We start from the raw sequence: 11,928 nt of genomic DNA, 5'->3' as shown, positions 1-11,928 counted from the left end.
AACAACCATCTCCCTCAGGCACCGAAGCAACTCAGTGGCAATTTCATTCTGTGACAATTGCATCTGTCTCTCTTGAATTTTTCATTAATATTTCCTATATTTTCTATGCAATAGATTTTCTAATTTTATATTTTTCTGGTTTGGCATTAACTATTAGTTACTTATTCTCATGCATATTTTGTGAATTTCCTTGATGTCATTTAAATTATTATGGACTGGGACACATATAAATCAATAATGAATAAAATAATATAAACATCAATGGAGATAAGATTAAATGATGCTTATTCAGAATCTCATGGGTTATCATTTGGAGGCTGAATGACTTTTTTTTTTTTTTTACATTTCAATTGTTTTCTTTAAAAGGAGTGAGTTGTGTACAGGGGAGTTAAATGCTTTATAGATAAGAAAAAACTGCATTAGAACCAACTTATTCATCTTCTTCATCTTCCTCTTCCTCCTCTTCCTCATCCTCTTCATCCTCATCATCATCTTCCTCTTACTTCTTTTTCTTGCTCTTTTCAGCCTTCAGCACCTGCTTTTTCTCTGCATCAGGTTTTCCTTTAGCTCTGTAGGCAGCAATATCCTTCTCGTACTTCTCCTTCAGCTTGGCAGCCTTCTTCTCATAGGGCTACTTGTCATTCACTGCAGTGCTGCTCCATATCTCTCTGAGATTCTTTGTAACATCACCAATGGATAAGCTAGGATGCAAGCCTTTGATTTTGGAGTGGTACTCAGAACAGAAAAAGAAGGTGGTTGAAGGAGACCTCTTGGGTGCACTGGGGTCCTTGAACTTCTTTTAGGTCTCCCCTTTGGCGGGGATGTAGATTTTCATTTCTCTTTCATAACAAACCTTGTCAACCTTTGCCATATCTTCCAGTTTCCCCTTTTCTTTAGCAGACATGGTCTTCCAGCTCTCTGAGCACTTCTTGGAGAACTCTGAGAAGTTGACAGAAGCATCCGGGTACTTCTTCTTGTGCTCCTCCCAGCGGATTTGCACAAAGAATGCATATGAGGACATTTTGCCTCTAGGCTTCTTAGGATCTTCTTTGCCTATGTTTAGTTGATTTTCCTCCTCTGCGAGGCAAAGAGTGGCCCAGTGCCTGTCCAGTGCTGTCTCTATGGAGCTCAATGTACTGCACTGGCTGTGAATGATTTAAATTTATAGAAAATGTTTTCACTCTGTTCAAATGACTCAAGAATAAAATCTAATCCTAGTTATTTCTGGCATCAACACCTCTGCTCCTCCTCCCAATAGTCCACAGGTTCAAAAGAGCATTTCTTATGAAGTGGACTCAGTTCTGGTCTTGGAAGGTAATGGGCCACTATGTGCTGAGAGCTTCCATATTGCTTCCATTCCCTCTACTCCTTCAATAGTTAACGAAAGAACCTTGAAAGGCAGAGTACACATCCTCTAGTGTCTGGTATATTCTAAACACTTGGGAAATATTTGTTTGGTAAATAAACTATTCATGATTGAATTAATCAACCACTGAATATTATCTCCCTTGATGAGCACAACACACCGTGGTAGACGGTATTATTTGCTGATAACACTTCCTTCTCTTCCATTAATAGGCTCCAAGGATCTGTGGGAATCTTTTAGATTGCTACCAGTGTTAGAAATCTTAAGTCCTGTCCCTAAATATTTGATCCTAAACACTAAGGAGTGATAAAATACCCCAGAAGTGCCCACTGAAGTTAGTCTCCTGGAAACTGTACCAAACTCTCATGAAGGGTCTCTACAGAGTCCCAAACTCTATCAATAAAACTATTGTGCCTACTGCACTGGTGCATGAAAAGATGAATAACAGCCACTCCTTGCACAAATAAAAACTCACAATGGAGATATTTGTTTCTTGGTATCTTCCCACCATTTCAAATCCTGCACCTGATCCAGTTTGCTAAATATGTAGAAGTCTTCCACTTCCAAGGACAGCCAGATTACTGAAAGCAAACAAGCAAACACAGAGAACCAAGGATGCCAAGACCAGGGTAGTCAGACCTGTGGGACAGTGCCATATGCCAACAGCCCTGAGTTTGGATGCTTTGTAGAGCAGCCAGGCTCACAAGTAAAGCCAAGATCCCTGATCAAGGATGTCACCTCAGATTTCAGACCTTGGTATAATTTCAAGTCTTGGTAAAAATCTACTCTGAAAACTGCTACCAGATAGTCATCATTCTGAGGTGAGAACCACCAGAGATCATTGAGCAGAAAAAGAACAAGATTTCACTTAAGTAAGATCATTCAGTTTGTTTGCCCTGGACGCAGAAGAATAAGGACAGACTGCCACTGACAGGCAGCCATTGTAGTGATTCCGATAGATGGTAATGGCGGGTTGGACTCTGATGGAATTAATGAAGGTGGTGATTAATAGTCAAATTCCAGATACATTTTAAAGAATTGGTAAGGTAGACTAGATATCACACACTTACAGCCCAGGGATCAACAGAGCCATAGCATTTTAGACTGAGAAGTCAAAAGAATTCAAAGGATTAATATTAACTAAATAATAGCATTTGAGTTAAAGACTAGATTATGCTTTGGGAAGCATGTATGTGAAGCACCTATTAGGCATTTAGGTAGAGATGGAAAAACCACCTGGAGATATAAACTAGAGTATTGTCAACTTATTGACAAGCCATCTGAATGAAATTCCTCTTAGAAAGTAGGTAGATAAAAAAGACAGAAGACTCACCCCTGAGAATGTTTAGAGAATAAAGAGAAAAAAATGTTAAAAAGCAGAACTTAAAACAGTCTCTCCAATAATACAGACAAGGGCTAAAACACCCGAATGTTACTCCCCAGAAGTAAAACAAGTGTTTTAAGAGAGGCAAACCTTCCAAGCACCCCTTGATCTCCAAATAAGCTAAAACCTGAGGTCACTCCATGTAGCCCATGCAAGTTGCTGGCAACGGTAGTAACAATAAGCAATCTCTCACTTATATGGTCTCAACTCTGCGAAATGTCTCTCAAAAAGAACCAAAATAATGACATGTTTTGAGATCACGTACCAATATCAAGTTCACATCGTGGAGTGAAAACTGTGCAAGTTTGACGAGGTTAAGCCAGATCCATGACTCCCAAGAGTCCTAGAGTCTTTCTTCTCCATTGCATCCCACTTCCTCCCCTCAACCCCCACCCTGTGCTCTGTGGTCGTGAAGGTTAGAAAAGTTCTCCGAAGATGTCTTCTATCTTTCCATGGCTCAGTATTTACCTCAAAGGAGTCGCTGTCTCTCTACACGCCCCGTTTGGTTAAGTCAGTACAAGCTACAGTGGTATCCACTGTTGCCCATTCATGAGGGGCAATCCACACAGGACTGTGGGATTGCTCAGCAGATCCAAGCTGGCTGTGTACTGCCAGCCTGTCAGATAGCCACAGTGCTGCCTTCCTGTAAAGCGGCTTAGCTTTTGTGTTTATTCTCTGAGGAATGTTCTCTGTGACATTTCTTTCTTGGGGCTCTAAGACCTTCTTGTGCTTCTGAGATTATAACTCCCATACAGAGAATAACTGTGTAATATCCTAGGTTATTTTGCACTACATGCAATTAAGAAATAATGAAGTCAATGGGATATCCAGAGAAATAGGTCTGCAAGTAAAAATAATCAAGCACCAAATTCAATCTTATCCCAGACTCAGGTTGACCTACTTCCTTGGAGGCATTAAGCGAAATCCATTCAACTGGATTAGAAGTAAATTTGATTAAAAATTAAATAAAACAAAAACAGAGCTACAGAGCTTGCTGGATTTAGTTTTAGGCATGCTAAATCCAGGAGCTAAGAGGAAGCATGGATGAGTTAGTTTTTTGATTTCCCCACTCATGGTCAGGATCTTGAGAAGATAAACTTCTTGGCCTGCACCATATGCCTGTACCATACACACCTAAGCCAAAAGACTCAACTGGGTCACTTAAACCAGTCACTAGTGAAATATGCATGTAATGGCCTTAATATCTAAGTCATCTCAAATAGTAACAATAGGTGATTTTTCTTAGATAAAAATTAGGATATTGTTATTATAAGAAAAGATAATCTTGACAATGGAAGTTGACTCCACTTGGTGTACCACGTCTCAGGAGACTTTGCTACGATAGTGCCTCTTATGACACCAGACACACATACACACACACACACACACACACACACACACACACACACACACCAGAACTCCCAGGTATTAGGCCATCAATAAAGGAGTACAGATGGCACCAGCTGCATATATAGCAGAGAATGGCTTTGTCATGCATCAATGGAAGGAGAGGTCCTTGGTCCTATGAAGGCTTGATAGATGCCCCAATGTAGGGGAATCGAGGGCAGGGAGGTGGGAGTGGATGGGTGGGTATAGGAACACCCTCATAGAAGCAGGGGGAGAGAGGATGTGATAGGGTGTTTCCAGGAAGGAGAGAAACTGGGAAAGGGGATAACATTTGAAATGTAAATAAAGAAAATATCCACCAAAAAAAAAAAAAGAAAAAAGAAAGACAATAGGTTTTGTACTAGAATCGGAAAGGATGAAAGGACTTAGCATTATTGAAGGTCTAATTGTTACAATGTTATGTATTAGCTGGTACTGTTCTTGCCATACAGATGTGAAAAGTGGGTCATGGAAATTTTTGATAACTGGCAATCAACGTTGTGATAAATACGGTATGTAAATAAAATAAATAAGAGCTAAAGTCAACATTAGCACCCAGGTCCTCCAGCTCTCAATTCCAGTTGTTCTCTCTCCTTGGTACTCTTGACCCTGAGATGTTGTCATTAAGTGAAGGCAACGGCAACGCTGAATGTGTTATTCATTTAATGCAAATAACTCAGGCAAGGTAGGTGTTACATAGGCACTGGAGACAGCTGTCTTTCCTGTGATATACGCTGTAGTCTAAGCTATGCCTATAGGGAGGAGACTGGCCCAAAACAACTTCCCCCTCCCTGTTCCCCTCACATAAAATTAAAGATAAACCTCTTTTGAAATCCAAGGAATTCATATGCGATAGGATCATGTTCGGATGTTTTTGTATTGTATAATTCCCTTTGATGTTGGAATAAGTGATTTTTTTTTGGGGGGGGGCCACTATCTTAATTACTTATTGTTGTGAAAAAAATACCAGAAAGACTCATCCTAATGATGTTGGCTCACAGTTTGAGGGATACAGCCCATCATGCTAAGGAAGGCACAGCGGCAGGAATGTGACATGGTTGATCACATTGCATCTGCAGTGAGGAAGCAAAGTGGAATGAATGCTGGTGCTCAGATCACTTTCTCCTTTATCCTCTGTCTGCAGGATGATGCCGCTCATGTTCAAGGTGTGTCCTGACTACTCAGTTAGCCTCTCTGCAAACACCTTCACAGACATACCCAGAGACGTGTGCACTCGTCGATTCTAAATCCAGTCAACGTATCAGTGGAAATTCTGCATCACTGGCACATTGGCTCATGTTAGAATTATGTCTATAAAGGATACAAAGTAAAATTGACAATCTAAAATTGAAAGGCAATCGTGACTAGGGATGCAGTTCAGTGGCAAGGTTCTTACCCAGTGTGTCCAAGACCCCTGAGTTCAATCTCCGCACTTACCCAGAGTGTCCAAGATGCCCAAGTTCAATCTCCGCACTAGAAAATTAAAAAAAATAAAAATCATGCTATCTTTGGACCTCAGACAGCTTTCCAGAAGCCTTTCTGAGAAGTATTAAGTGCAGATGTGCTTGTAACCAGCATTGCCCTATTCAAGATACAAGTGATTCTTGCTTTGCTTCTCTCTGTAGGTGCTCCAAGAGCATGCAGTCTCCTTTGGCATTCTGAACTCCCTCTCGGCATTAAATAATCCCCATGGTAACTAGGGCTAGCAAGAACACCTGAGATCTCATTAAGCAATCAGCCATTTAAATGAAGTTTTAATTTGCCTTTGTCTCCCTTTTGTTAGATAATCGATAATTATCAGTGTTTATATTTCTTCAGGATTGGACTCTTGGAGAAGCCTTGGAAATGAGGTCTGGTTGGCTCACAAAGGTCACCTCCAATATAAAAGGAACCATCTGTATTTTAGAAGTGATGCTTTGCAGTACAGACAGGCAAAAAAAGAATCCAAATGTTTCCAAAGTAACTCAGCCTTTTAGCCACAGAAGGAAAAGCCCTGAATTCTGGGATATTTTCTTTGTCTTGGTAATCTTCCAATCTGTGTTTTCATTCTCCCAAATGCCACATCAGAACCACAGATGGCAGCATGAGTTCAGCAAACTTGAGCTCTGCTCTTTAATCCAGATCTTAAATTAGTGCAGGTTGATGGGAAGCTCTCTGCTTCCTCCACCTCTGTCTTATCCTTCCCCTCCTGGTGCTTTAGTTCCATTGACCTTGAAGTAGTTGTCTGACCCTAATAGTGCTTTTCCCATAAAATCCCCCAGAGAAAATAGGACTGATGTACATATGACTTCAGAGACTGTGGCAACACACGAAAGGTCTGCATAGGTTCAAGCCAGCTGGTGTTCCTGCACTGAGAAGGAAGTAGATTCTGGCTCCCAGCCTTAAGCAAGAAGATATCTACACTTGAAACTCACTTTCAGAGGAAAAAAAAAACTAGTTTTCTCTAAAAGAGTGTCACTAGTTATATTAATCATAATTCAGGATAGGCTCCATGCCCAGCAGTACGATGGGGCTCAAGTCTTTAAAATCATAATATCATGGATTGAACTGTATCTGCATTAGGTACAATATTCCTCCTAGAATTAACCTAGAATTGTTTCCACTGTTCACCTTGTATCCAGATCCTTGATGTGACTTAGACAAGGAACAGAGCCTTAACACTGTAATTCATTCATGCATTAAGACTCAGAGGCTTTCCCAATGGAGGAGCTAGAGAAAGTTTGGTCTTGCAAACTTTATATGCCCTAGTACAGGGGAACACCAGGGCCAAGAAGGTGGAGTGGGTGGGTAGGTGAGCGGGGGAGGGGGAGGATATAGGGGACTTTGGGGAATAGCATTTAAAATGTAAATGAAGTAAATACCTAATAAAATTAGAGAAAAAAGACTCAGAGGCTTTAATGCACCACAATTAATATAAATATTAATTTCTATGAAAAGATATTATTTTAAGCTTGGTTCTAATTTGCTTTTCCATTACTATGATACTGACCAAAATTAACTTGGGAAGGAAAGGGTGTATTTCATCTTACAAGTTGCAGTCCAAAGCAAGAGTCTGGAAGCAGGATCTGTAACAGAGAACATAAAGGAATGTTTCCAGGATCGTGTTCAGCTACCTTTCTTACAGACCAGATCCACCTGCCTGAGAATGACACTGCCCACAGTGGGCTGGGCCCTCCTTCATCAGCTAGCAATCAAGAAAACACCTCATAGATGTGCCTCCAGGACAGTCTAATGGAGGCAGCTGTTCAATCAAGGTCATATCTTCCCAGGTGTATCAAGGTGACAGGCAAGATTAGGCATGGAAATCCTTCTACGGAAGGATTTCTCTGAGGATTTATGAAACATAGAGGAAAACATAAATGGATCTGCCCATCTGCTAATGAATAGAACACTCTGTTTAAGTAGTTGATAAAGCAGATGATTGAAATATAGGCTACTCCACTGGAGAAAGCCTGTTGCTGTTTTGTGACCAATTCACCTTGGGCTTGGCTGCCTATCATTTCCAAACCTCTGTGTGCTACACCAAGCATTCCTGGGATTGATTTGATGAACTAATTCATTCAACAAGTGTATGACTACTGACCAAGTAGTAGACACTGTACAAGGCTTTAAACATACAAAGAAAGTCATTTTCGTGTTCTCAATGTTGGAGTCCAGGAGTCACCCACAAACCACATGAACACTGATCTCAGTCAGACAGGGATGGTTTATTGAATGCACATCCCTAAGATTGCTCAGGGCTGTAGCTCAGAATTCAGGAGCTGAGGCTATGACCGGAAACACTTCTTAGGGCTTATAAAGGGAAAAACCACAATGGGGTCATTCGAAGGTGCAGAAAGTGTTGCCCAGGGGTAGGCTCTGACTCCAGCTGTTTTGGCTAGCTAGACAGGACAGTTCTAACTAACCTGTATTCTGATTGGTCCTAAGTGGAGCTTATGGTTGTTGGATTTCTTAAGGATAACAAACCTTAGAATAGACACAACATAACAGGGTATGTGATCAGCATGACCTTGCTCTGAATCAAGTTATTTTACTGTGTCAGTGACTGGCAGGCATATTAAAGCAACAATATGAAATAGCTGGCAGGAATGGAACAAAATGGAACAACCCCCAGATATAGCTGGGGGTTGAGGGGCAAGCCTCAACATTGAAGATGTGACTAGTCTCATAGCCAGGGACATCTAAATAAATCCCTGTAATGGTTAGTTTTTACTGTCATAGTGACAGGACCTAGATTTACCTAGGAAGAGAGAAATTCAAATGAGAATTAGATAGGTCAAAACTGGCCTTCAGCAGTCACTATGAGAGAATGTTTTGACTGATAATTGATGTGGGCAACACCGCCACTAGGCATTTGGGTCTACAATGGCTAAGAATGCTAGCAGAGTGAGTGAGAGTGAGTGAATCAGAGTGACCCAGGAAGTGATATTCTTCCACTTCCTGTATCCAGGTTCCCACCTTGGGTTTCTGCCTTGATGTCTCTTAATGATGGATTGTGACCTGGAACTATACGTCAAATAAACCTTTCCTCCCCAAATTTCTTTTGATCATGGTGTTTATCACAGCAGCAGGTAAATAAACGAAAACAAGACCCAGTTCCGCAAACATTATTTAGTCAGGGAAGGGCTGTAGGGGTACTGTAAGTTGTATTTAGGGGACACAGAACTGAGACCTTGATTGTACACAATATTCCTCTCTCCTTAGACTCCAAAGTGCAAACATTGTCCTCGCCAATCAATGTCTCTCTAACACAGATCTTTTAGCAGCTTAAAAGTCTAACTCTTGGAAGCATCTATAAAAGGCAGATTTCAATCTACTTCTGACAGGCTGAATCAATGGGCAAATTAGTTTAATATCTCTCTGTCCAAATTTCTCTCTATGTGTGTCTGCTTTTCATGCCCATGACAAAATAATTGAGATGAACAGCTTAAAAAGAAAAAAAGCATATATAGATATATAATTTCTCTTTATATATCTTATATCACACTTTCAGAGATTTCACTATAGCATCACTTAGCAACATCACATTGAACTTGTGGTAAGACAGAACATCATAACAGGAAGTATATGGCAGAGAAAACTGTCCCAGAATTCAGCAGCTAAGAAGAAAATAGTGAGAAGGACCACATACCCAATATTCCCTTCAAGGACATGACCACAGACACCAAACTTCCTTCCACTAGGTCCCACTCCCTAAAAGTTACATCACCTGCCAACAGTGCCACAAGGTAGAGATATCCTTTAACACATGGTTTTGTGGGGGCATTTGACATCAAAACCATGACCCTGTATGACATGGATTTTGTGGTAGTTTGAATGAGAAATGTCCCACATAGACTCATACATTTGAACATCTGGTCCCAATTGGTGGTGCTCTTTGGGGAGGTTGTGGTACCTAAAGGAAGTGCAGCTTTGCTTGAAGATGTGTGTCTCTGAGAGCAAACTTTGAGGCTCCATAGCCTCACTTCCAGGTCTTTTCCTCTGAGCTCCCTGTGTACAGATGAAATATGGTCTTCCTGCTGCTGCTGCCATGTACTCTGCACCATTGTGGTCTCTATTCCACTGGGACCATCAGGGAAAAATAGACCCTTTCTTCTTTAATTTGCTTTTCATCATAGTGCTTTATAACAACAACATGAAAATAACTAATGCAGATGTGTTACTAACTCCATGTATGTGCAATATGATGTTTGAGGGGAGATAACATACAATATGCCTGACACTGAACGTGCTTACTTTCCCCTAGGCAGCCATTGTTTAAATGACCTGATTGACCATACCTCATCTCTAGGCTTATTAACCACCCTGGCCTATATAATAACAGCTTGCACTCAGACAGGGCTTACAGGAAGTCAGACTTCTTTGTTCATCATCTTATACACACATCCTGTTATGGTTAAATGATAAGCTGTCCCCCATCCACTCATGTGTCAGAATACTTGATCCCCAGCCGATGATGCTGTTTGGGGTGATTATGAAACCTATGTGAGGCAGAGCCTTGCTGCTGAAAGTGTGTCCCTGAGGACAGGCCTTTGGACTTTGAGGGACCACATTAGATGCTCACTTGCAGTTTGCTGAGGTGCTGATGCAGTGTGATCATCAAGCTTCTTGCTCCTGCATCCTGTCTCCCATGATGGATTCCATCAAACAATATAAACCTTTCCTCTACTAAGTTGCATTTTGTCAGAGTATTCTATCACAATAATGGAAAAGAAACTAATGCACAGCTACTCAATAGACAACGTCAGACACATGAGCAGACCTTAGGGCTCCCTCAAGGACCAGCACTCTTTCCCTATTCATTTCTGTGACTGTTTACTGAGCAAGCTAGCCTGTCCATCACCCAGTGGCTGATAAAGCCTCTTACATGTTTGCAGCCTGACAAAGTCACACTGTCCTCTCTGGCTACACTTGGTGCCCATTTCTGCCCACTTGAAGCATTTTGCTCAGCTGGTGCTCCAGGCAGGAAGAGTGGTCAGGAACAAGACCACCAGGGAGACCATATTGCTGGGAACAATAGGCTTCATTGTTCGCATTCTTTTCCTCTTCCCACTTTAAAAGAAAAAAATCTCCCCCAGCCAAATGTTTCTCCCTGCTGCAGGAAATTCTATAAGCAAATTTGGCCCAAATGTTGCCAGCTGTGATAGACACATAGAAATACTTTAACTCTTTCCTGCCTCCTATTTAAAGTTTGGTGCTTATTCAAAATAAAGAAAAGTTGCCATTTAAACATACCGTAAAACAGAATAAGATAAATGTCATTATACAAATACAAAATGCTTCAAGGAAACAGATACCTCAGTCTCTCAAAGCACTGGTACTCAGACACTGGTATCTATTACCTTTTTGAGAAGAAGTTTGAAGAAAATGTTACCCTAATGACCTCTTATTGCTTAGCCACATTCCTGAAGCAATTATTATATTTTACCTTACTTTTTTAAGATATGATATGATTCAATGATTACTTTATCTCTATTGTGATTCCCTTGGTCAGAGTCAAGACTGATGATACAGAATTCTTCAGTCCAATAGAAACTTTGTGACATTTATGCCAGAAAACAAGTGCCTACCACAGTAATAAGAGCTTCTGAAATACAGAGGGTAGACAAGGATACCTACACAGTCAGTTACTGTAATTACAATCCAGACTTGAAGACCATTGTAACTACATAGTTATTTACCTGGGTTGTAGTTTCTACACAAGGATGCTTGCTGAGCATTTGTGGAAATGTATGGGCTGAAGTATCTTCATAGCAGCTTGATGGTATTCCCATAGTTTCTGTTAACTACCTTAGTCTTGTAAGGAAATTTCAGAATAAACCTTGAACAAATTCTGCCAGACCCTGGCCAAGGAACTTCCCATTCCCCTAGGGGAGGTCATGACTCCTTTGGAGGCTGAATGACCCTTTCACAGGGATCACTTAAGACCATCAGAAAAACACAGATGTTTTACAGTACAATTTATAACAGTAGCAAAATTACAGTTATGAAGCAGCAACAAAAATAATTTTATGATTGGGGGTCACCATAATGTGAGGAACTGTATCAAAGGGTCACAGCATTAGGAAAGTTAGGCATCACTGCCCTAAGGCTTGATGAAACTCCCACCCATGTGTAGAAACTCCAGTCTCTTCCTCATCATGCAGAACATCAGTCATCCACCATCTCCTGCATCCTGATAGCCCCACAAAGCTATCTATTTTGAGACAGCAGCCTTGTGTGGACAGAGAATTTGTTTCAAACTCATTGTGCTAAAATGAAGGAGGAGGAGGAGGAGGAGGAAGAGGAGGAG

At 40.9% G+C, this 11,928-nt stretch overlaps 1 pseudogene; it reads right to left on the bottom strand.

Moving 5' to 3' along the window:
* Window positions 1–430: 430 nt before the first annotated feature.
* The window catches only part of LOC110320875, a 44,046-nt pseudogene continuing 32,548 nt past the window's right edge, over window positions 431–11,928 (bottom strand).

This window comes from Mus pahari, chromosome 4 (genome assembly GCF_900095145.1).
Source record: "Mus pahari chromosome 4, PAHARI_EIJ_v1.1, whole genome shotgun sequence".
Taxonomy (NCBI): domain Eukaryota; kingdom Metazoa; phylum Chordata; class Mammalia; order Rodentia; family Muridae; genus Mus; species Mus pahari.
The sequence above is the reverse complement of the archived record's forward strand: the minus strand, read 5'-3'. Positions and strand labels throughout refer to the sequence as shown.